The sequence below is a fragment of the Benincasa hispida genome, chromosome 5 (assembly GCF_009727055.1).
Source record: "Benincasa hispida cultivar B227 chromosome 5, ASM972705v1, whole genome shotgun sequence".
In the NCBI taxonomy this organism is placed as follows: Eukaryota; Viridiplantae; Streptophyta; class Magnoliopsida; order Cucurbitales; family Cucurbitaceae; genus Benincasa; species Benincasa hispida.
Window position 1 is genome coordinate 47,600,419 of NC_052353.1, and position 9,066 is coordinate 47,609,484.

Sequence of the window (9,066 nt, forward strand, 5' to 3'; positions counted from 1 at the left end):
TCATTTAGGTGAGATGTAAGTCTCTAGTATCAACGACGTTATATATCGAGTCTAGTCATCTCGTGGTCCAGGTCTTATACAAACTCTTTGTATAGGACACCTCTGCTTGCACGTTTCCACATGAATTGTCAGGATCTACCATCTGTAGTAGTTTACAACACTTGTAAACCTCTAGAAAGCGAGCCATATCCATAGTGTCACCAAGATCAGGTATTCCACCTTAATCCTTATACTACAAACCTATTTAGGTTATCACTTAAGGCATGATCCACTTGTATATCACATATACATGCTTAAGTTCACATAAGATAACCAAGGAACTTTGTTTATTGGATATGAGTAAATGCCAGAATTAAATAACACTTATTTTATTCATTAAACAATGTGTATCTTTACAAAACAACGAGACTCCAGAAGAATTAGGACACCAATCCCAATAATCTCCCACTTGTCCTAAAATAGTTGTTATTTAATTCAAGAGCCAAAGTTATGCAATGTTTATGGACCTATAGCAAGAGCCAAAGTTTGCTTCACTTTTGGGCATCCTTCTGGCCAAATCTTCTTATGGCTGAAGGAGCTCTTATACAAGAGTACCTATGAGCGAAAGCGGATCTTTCCAATTCATTGTGATAGAATTTCCACATATACATTCAGACATTCAGATATGCATTAATAACATTAAATTACTGGCATGCTTTCAGATAAAATACAAGAGAACGAGTAAACATACCAGTTGAAGACTTTCTTCTTAGCAAGACTCACTCTCTTTGCGAACGAACTCCTCTGGCTCTTGCTAAACCAACAAGCAATCATTCAGCACCTCTAGTCATCTACCACGAACGACTTCACACGAACACACCAGGAAACGGAGAAGACACCACCACTCGGAGCCCTCAGTATTCTCGGAGTGAGAATCCAAAGGGTGGGCTTTGTTCGGATTTCGTAGAGGTGAGGAGGAAAGGCTATCGTGTACAAAAGATCAAGTAAGTGTGAGAAGTGAACGACTATCGTATAGTCGGGTGCTTGATCGTTTAGGCGAGGTACATGATCGTGTAAGGAAAGCTAGGCGATCGTCTATACGATCATTTAGTTAAGCTCAGTGATCGTCTAGGAAAAGGTAAGCGATCGTTTAGAGAATGTGTGCGTGGGTGTGAAGTCGTTTAGTAAACGCGATGCACTATCGTATAGGCTCTCAAGTACTATGCGATCGACTGCTAATCACATCGTGAGCAATTATGCATCTCTCTAGCAAAATGAAAAACATTTTCATTTTAATCTTCAGTTACGAAAACCGAATTGAACTTCCCACTAATGCATGATTTTGGAGAAAACGGTGGGCAATTATCTCATAACTGTCCATTAATAAAATAATAAATATAATCATATTATATTCATAACCTATAGTTTGATATCATATATCAACCATAGTGTTTTCTCCTCTACTTGATATAAATCATAATTATATCCAATTTCCTCCAAATTAATGTATCTCATACATTTAGTCAATCTCATATATAATTGACCAGTTCAATTATATCATATATAATCGAACTCCCTCTTGTCAATTTGAACATTTCAAACTGACACAAAAGCTGATTCTCAACTTGTATCCAAGCTACCAAGGGGACCTTATGGACCTATGGCTCGAAGCTCCAACGGTATGTAAACAGCTGACTAAAATCTTTAGCCACGAGATCCACCATCCGTTAATTGCCAGACATTCCACTAAAGACCGACAGCTAAACTCTTCTTACCACAGATATTTTTTTGTGTCCATCGGATATAAGTAATCATGAGTGTGATAACCCTTCACAAATGCTCGTAAGTACAACTGGTCCAATTTATTGTTTTGCCCCTATAGTTACATCTCAATCCTTAAGTACCATTGATCCCTTTAATGAACAATATAACATAGTCCTACTATTTGTGAACACCTCCCGGGCCATGAAAAGGTGTATGGCACCACATTGTTCAAGCCCTGGGATCAACCTTAAGAGAGCTATCTATCTACTTATTCCTGCTTCCGGGAAGGAGCGAATTCCATCTTGTGTAGCTGAGTTCCCAACTCCCAAATCAGACGAATCCCCAAAGTGGTAGGTTTTAGTCGGCGGCCTAGCCACTCGCACCCATGCAAATTAAAGGACCGCCCTCAATGGCAGGAGTTCCCAACTCATTCAGGATTGAGGTCATATTACCTATGGTCATCCTAGTGAAGTGAAGTCTCTGTCATGAATGATGTTATATAATGAGACGTTAACACTTCGTGGTCAGGTCTTATACAAACTCTTTATATAAGACACCCCTGCTCGCATGTCCCCTACACGAATGCTTAAGATCAGACCACCTGTGACAAGTCACAACACTTGTAACCATTCCACAAAGTAGGCCACATCCGTAGCGTTACCAGTATAAGGTTTCCCCCCTATATTCATATACTAGACACCATTTTCGTTATCAGTTAAGACATGATCCACTTGTATGTCAACACATACATGCTTAAGTTACATAAAGACAACCAGGGATTTTAGTTTATTGGTTTGTGGTAAAGCAAATAAAACATCCAAATGTGCAAAGTCAAGAAGTGAAGTAAATATCATATATTATACATCACAAGCGTTCATACAAACTGTTTACAAACTATAGGACACGAGACTTTAGGGCATCATCCCCAATAATCTCCCACTTGTCTTAAAGCGAAGTGGGGTGTACAAAAACTAGTACAAAACAATAAACTAGGGCACTAAGGCCCAGTACAATAAAATCTCCCACTTGCCCTAGTCCAGCCGCGGGCGGTCCCGTAGACCCATGCTCTGAAAGTGATCCTCAAATACTGTAGCCGTGAGAGCCTTCATAAACGGGTAAACAACGTTGTGCTCCAAAGCGATCTTCATGATGCTGCTATGCGGTATCTCATGGATCAGGTGATACTTCCGCTCTATGTGTTTGTCACGCCTGTGACTCCTAGGCTCCTTGGAGTTCGCCACAGCCCCACTATTGTCACAATAGAGGGTGATTGGCCTAGATATATCTAGAATAATTTCCAGCTCTATCAGGAACATCCTGAGCCAGATGGCCTCGTTAGCAGCTTCACAAGCCGCTACGTAGTTTGCCTCCACAGTGGAGTCGGTGATGCACCCTTGCTTAGTGCTTCATGATGTGTTATTCTATGATGTGAAATGATGGATGAATTGTGATCATGGAATGCGTTGAGCACTCAAGTTTTCTCAGTGGAATCCAAGTGTAAACCCCACTGAGTTTCCTGGTTAGTCCAGGGTCGAACTTAGGGACTTGGGAAAACAGGTTGCGGTGGTAATTTTTAGGAAAACTTTGTGGTAACCGGTAACTCAAATAGTTGTTGGTTTTGTTTGTTGCGGTAATGAAAATAAACAAATGCGACGAATTTCAAAAAGAGTTGACAAACGAAAGATGCAATGAGTATGCGGTGAACGGGTTGAGAAGGGTTTCGGCTAACACTTCCTAGGATGCGTTCATGCTTTGTGATCATGTAACACACATATAATAGTAAACCATCTCTCGATGCAAATGCTACGACTTCTAATGTTAGAACGCATGCAATATATGCGATAAGTCTATAGAACCTACACATAAGCCTCTATTCTTATTTATGCGATGACGAAATGACACACACACAAATAAGGCGACCACATAATATCATACCATCTCTAGGGTGCATGTGATGAAGGTTGGCAAACGGAGCTTATCTCTAAGTCCCTATCTCTTGTTTATGCAGTTCTAATCTTGCTCTCTCGAGTCTAGATTCTAACCTAGCTCTCTCAAGTCTTAGGTTCTTTCTTTAGACTCTCTCTCGAGTAGCTCTAAAGGGATGTTTGGCACAACATAAATCAAGATAATCGCAAGCAATGAACATCCTAGGTCATGTTAGCTTAGTTCTTCTCAATCCATTCGACAAGTTTAGCTACTCATGCATGCTAAGAGAGTGAACAAATGTAGAATAAGAACTTCCATTGTATAAATATAAAGATGAAGTACAAAATAACAATGCAAGAATAGAATAAAGAGCCTGGTAGCAATCTCTTGCTTCCCAGGCTTTTATACTGTCTTTCTACTCGTGTTCAAAAGATAATCTCGCTTTCGCGAGAGTCGGCCCATTCTCTACTTCTATGCCTTCGGGTTCTCTCTCAAGTTGCCCTGAGTGATCTTCCGGCATCTCTACTCTTCTCTTGCTTCGCCTTAAAATAAAAAGGAAACTATGGACAAAGACATGCTGAGCTAACTAATCCGAACCCTTTTTCTGAAGGATGCCTTTAGTATTTATAGATCTTCGGGGTGAAAGGCGACTTCTCTCTTATGATTGAACAGATGGGATGGCTTTAATTCCTTGACTGATGCACTGAATATTTGTCACCGAAAAGCTGAATGTACTTGTTATCGTTAGCGGTTGTCAACTTAATTCGGATTTGACCGTCATTAACTTTCTGTCCCATCGTGATTAATTATGCCTTTCACCCAGATGCGCCCACCAAGTTCTACGGTCTCTTATGCGGCAATCCTTTTTAAGCAAATATTTGCGAACACAATCACCACAAAGCCTTGCGGTAATGCTGCGCTCGACCAATGATTTCCTATGATCGCTCTTTCCGCCTTGCGTCAATGCATATTCTGCATAAAAATACAAACATCAACTGTTCCTATGCGATGAACGCATTCGACTGCAATATTATAAACTTAATGCTTTTTGGACGCAATCTAACATATCTTGTCAACGCAAACCCTCATTTTTTTAATAACTTAGTAATGTAATAACGTGCATTTTTTCCTATTATCACACCCCCAAATTTAAACAATGCTTGTCCTCAAGCATAAGCTAAAGATTTCCTTTAGCAAGTCGACCACAATGTTCTTTTCCTAGATTTCTCAAGGATACTTCATTCAACTCCTATACATCAAAATTTCCTTAAGTCTTATTCAAGTCTCTTCTTAAAATATTTCTAAGACCTAGGGACCGCAAGCTTAACCTTCAAAAGGACTTTACTCAATTTCGGGACATCGCATGATTTATTTCAAAAAGAAAACTTTTCCACCGGGTGTCAAATGATTTTATCCTTGCATATTTTTTGACATTATTATTTTTCTGACCTTGTGCTAATCCAAGTGCCTTGCCTTCGTTTTGGCTTGCCCCCACGTGTGTCATGCGGACATCCAACTACGAGCAATGCGCTCTTTCTCTGACTAAACTCATACCTACTTCGCAACGGAGTTGCAGTCATTATATTTATGCGCTGATCTTGATGACTTACTTTCGTTTTGGCTTGCCCCCATGTGTGTCATCCTGATGACTTACTTCTAGGAATATTTCATGAGGTGACTATCTTAAAATTAAGTTAACTCTAGTATATACGAAAGGAATAGAAGTATGTTTTTCATCATTGAAATCATAATTGGCAAAGAAACAGCATGAGGCGACTTACTAAATTTATCAATATCAAATGATTGCGGTAGTCAAAGAGGAGGCGGTGATAAAACTTTTAAAATCAAAATGCAAGGCGATAGAGCAAAATTTGAAATAAAGTTAAGGAAGAATACAACCCCCAAATTTGCGCTGTCGTCTGCATTGTGTGTTGATGCATCCTTCTTTGTGGTGATCTATCTTCTGTGGATTGCAGTGATGGAATAAGATAAGTTGCTTTTTCGTGTAACACCTTCGCAATCCTACGCCTCGATCGTTTGCAAGAAAACCAGTGAGAGGGTCAAATGATTTTAAACAAAACAAAATCTTTTACTGTTCAGCATGATCAATTTTTTTTCCAGAGGAAGTAAGTAAAAAAAAAGTAAATATGCGATAATAGATGATAATAAGATGATAAAATTTCATGAAATATTGAGGTAGGAAAAAGGATATTAAAAAAGATTGTGTCCCTGATGAGGTTGAGTTATATAGAAATTCAGGGACTGCTTATTCCAAGCTGGTCTTTTCACATCCACGGTGTTTTTCCCTCTTTTCTTTGTCCTCTGGGATATTGACTGCCTTAATCCGAAGCCTTTCCCCATGAATGTTCATTACAATCTCCCCCTTGCGCAGATCAATTTGAGTGTGACCGGTCGAAAGGAATGGTCGTCCCAATATGATGGGCGCATCTTCGTCCGCTTTATAATCCAAAATGAGGTAGTCTGCCGACAAGATGAATTTATCGATTGAGATTGCGACATTTTTCAACTCTCCTTCAGGATGTATTCGGGAACTGTCCGCAAGCAAGAGAGTCTCTGTCATGGGCGTGAGTGTGCCAATATTCAATCGTTTGAAGATTGATAGTAGCATGATGTTTATACTCGCCCCAAGATCACATAGTGCTTGGCCACTGTAGATCCCTCCAATGAAGCATGGTATCGTGAAGATTCCTGGGTCACACATTTTTGGTGGAATCATAGCATTTTGCGTTGCGGCCACTATTGCGATCTTTTCCTCATTGTTTTGTTTTTCTTTCAATCTTTGCAGAGCTGGTGGTAGCTGGACTTCTTCTGTCTCATGTTCTGAAGGCTTGAGGGTGGACGCAACTTTGGGGTTCATTTTCTTGGGATTTTCCAAATTATAAGTCAACGGGTCCTCGGATGTCAACGCACCCAAGTTGGTCGCAATGGGCTCCTCCTCTACTTCCATAGTCATTTTGTTGCTTTACAAGGAGACTGCTAAGCATTGTTCCTTCTCGATAACCCCAACATTGCGAGGGAGCTCACTTGAGCTCAGCAACACCCCTTGCAGTCTATTTTTCATCTCGCCTGCAATTTGTCCTAGTTGAATTTCTAGATTTCTAATGGATGTTGCTTGATTCTGAAGGACCAATTTGTTTTTCTCAATGTATTGCTTCAACAAGCTCTTTAAGGATGAAGATTGTAGTGTTTGCAAGCTGCTAGCTTGACTATGTGTTGGACCATCATTTTGCAGGAAAAATCCGGGTGGCCCTCCTTTTTGCGCCACTGGTTGGAAGCTTTGTCATTGATTTTTCCACGCAAAATTTGGGTGTTTTCTCCACCCGGGGAGGGATTATTCTTTATGAAGCATACTGAATGCGGGTTTGCTGGGCATTCGTCCATCGAATGAACATCTCTGCAAATGACACAACTTGTGGTTGTTTGAGCAATTGTGTTGACCTACCCTTTCTTCACTCCCGTGTTATTAATTGCGATGCCTTGTATCAAACTCATCATCGCCGTAATTTGATTTTGCAGGGATGCGATGGCCCCGTTGTTTGCATCATTATCTTTTATTCTTAATCTCTGGTCGCTTTCCCGCCAATCCTCATGATTTTTGGAAATGTGATCAAGTATACTCTTTGCCTCCTTATATGTTTTGTCTAGCAGACCACCAGCGGCTACCGCATTGGCAGCGGTCTGCGAAGAGGGATTCAGTCCTTGGTAAAAAATCTCCATTTGCAGGCAGTCTGGTAAGCCATTATGTGGACAATTTCTTACTAGCCGCTTGAACCTTGCCCAGGCATCGCTGAGCGATTCATCATGTTCTTGTTCAAAATTTGTTATTAATTTCCTTCTCCTAACATTCTCGGTTGGTGGGAAGTATTTCTTCATAAAATTTTTGACGACTTGTTCCTACGAGGTTATCTCCCCTGGTTCGAGAGAATATGCCCATTTTCTTGCTTGATCACATAAGGAAAATGAGAACAGAGTGAGTCGAAGTTCCTCGGTGGAGATATACGGGAACACAAAAGTGTTGTAGATTTCTATGAAGCTCCGGAGGTGGGCGTGTGGGTCTTTACCACGCCTCCTTCCAAACTGCCCAGCAGTCTGGGTCATCTGAAACATTACCGACTTCATTTCAAACCTCGATCTGTTTAATGCTTGTCTCATGATTCCTGGAGAGAAATCATAGAGGTTGGGTGACGCATAGTCTCGAATGGGTCTATTGCGGTCATTCTCCAGAAGGATGGGGTTGGCCATTATATTGTTCGCATTTGCGACTCTTGCTTCCGGTTGTTCCGCCATTCTTGGTGTTCTCTCTTGTTGTTGGCGGTTTTCTCTTAGTCTGCGTCGAAATGTTCTCTCAATCTCCGGGTCGTAATTCGCCAGAGATTGAGAGTCTGCAAAGAAATTAGAAAAATTACCGTTAGCACACTATTATGCCGAAGTCCCCGGCAACGACGCCAAAAACTTGATGTGTTATTTTATGATGTGGAATGATGGATGAATTGCGATGATGGAATGCATTGAACACTCAAGTTTTCTCCGTGGAATCCAAGTGTAAACCCCACTGAGTTTCTTGATAAGTCCAGGGTCGAACTCAAGGACTTGGGAAATCTGGTTGCGGTGGTAATTTTTAGAAAAACTTTGCGGTAACCGGTAACTCAAATAGTTGTTGGTTTTGTTTGTTGCGGTAATGAAAATAAACAAATGCGGCAGATTTCAAAAAGAGTTGACAAACGAAAGATGCGATGAGTATGCGGTGAAGGGGTTGAGAAGGGTTTCGGCTAACACTTCCTAGGATGTGTTCATGCTTTGCGATCATGCAACACACATACAATAGTAAACCATCTCCCGATGCAAATGCTACAACTTCTAATGTTAGAACACATGCGATATATGCGATAAGTCTATAGGACCTACACATAAGCCTTTATTCTTATTTATCCGATGATGAAATGACACACACACAAATAAGGCGACCACATAATATCATACCTATCTCTAGGGTGCATGCGATGCAGGTTGGCAAACAGAGCTTATCTCTATGTCCCTATCTCTTGTTTATGCAGTTCTAATCTTGCTCTCTCGAGTCTAGATTCTAACCAAGCTCTCTCAAGTCTTAGATTCTTTCTTTAGACTCTCTCTCTCGAGTAGCTTTAAAGAGATATTTGGCACAACGTAAAACAAGATAATCGCAAGCAATGAACATCCTAGGTCATGTTAGCTTAGTTCTTCTCAACCCATTCGACAAGTTTAGCTACTCATGCATGCTAAGAGAGTGAACAGATGTAGAATAAGAACTTCCATTGTATAAATATAAAGATGAAGTACAAAATAACAATGCAAGAATAGAATAAGAGCTTGGTAGCAATCTCTTGCTTCCTAGGCTTT

At 40.5% G+C, this 9,066-nt stretch overlaps 1 non-coding gene across 1 annotated transcript; it reads left to right on the forward strand.

Annotated features, from left to right (window-relative positions):
- Positions 1–7,423: 7,423 nt before the first annotated feature.
- On the forward strand, positions 7,424–7,530 carry LOC120078888. Its single transcript, XR_005482165.1, has one exon. It is a non-coding gene; the product is annotated as a small nucleolar RNA R71 (small nucleolar RNA).
- The last annotated feature ends 1,536 nt before the right edge of the window (positions 7,531–9,066 follow it).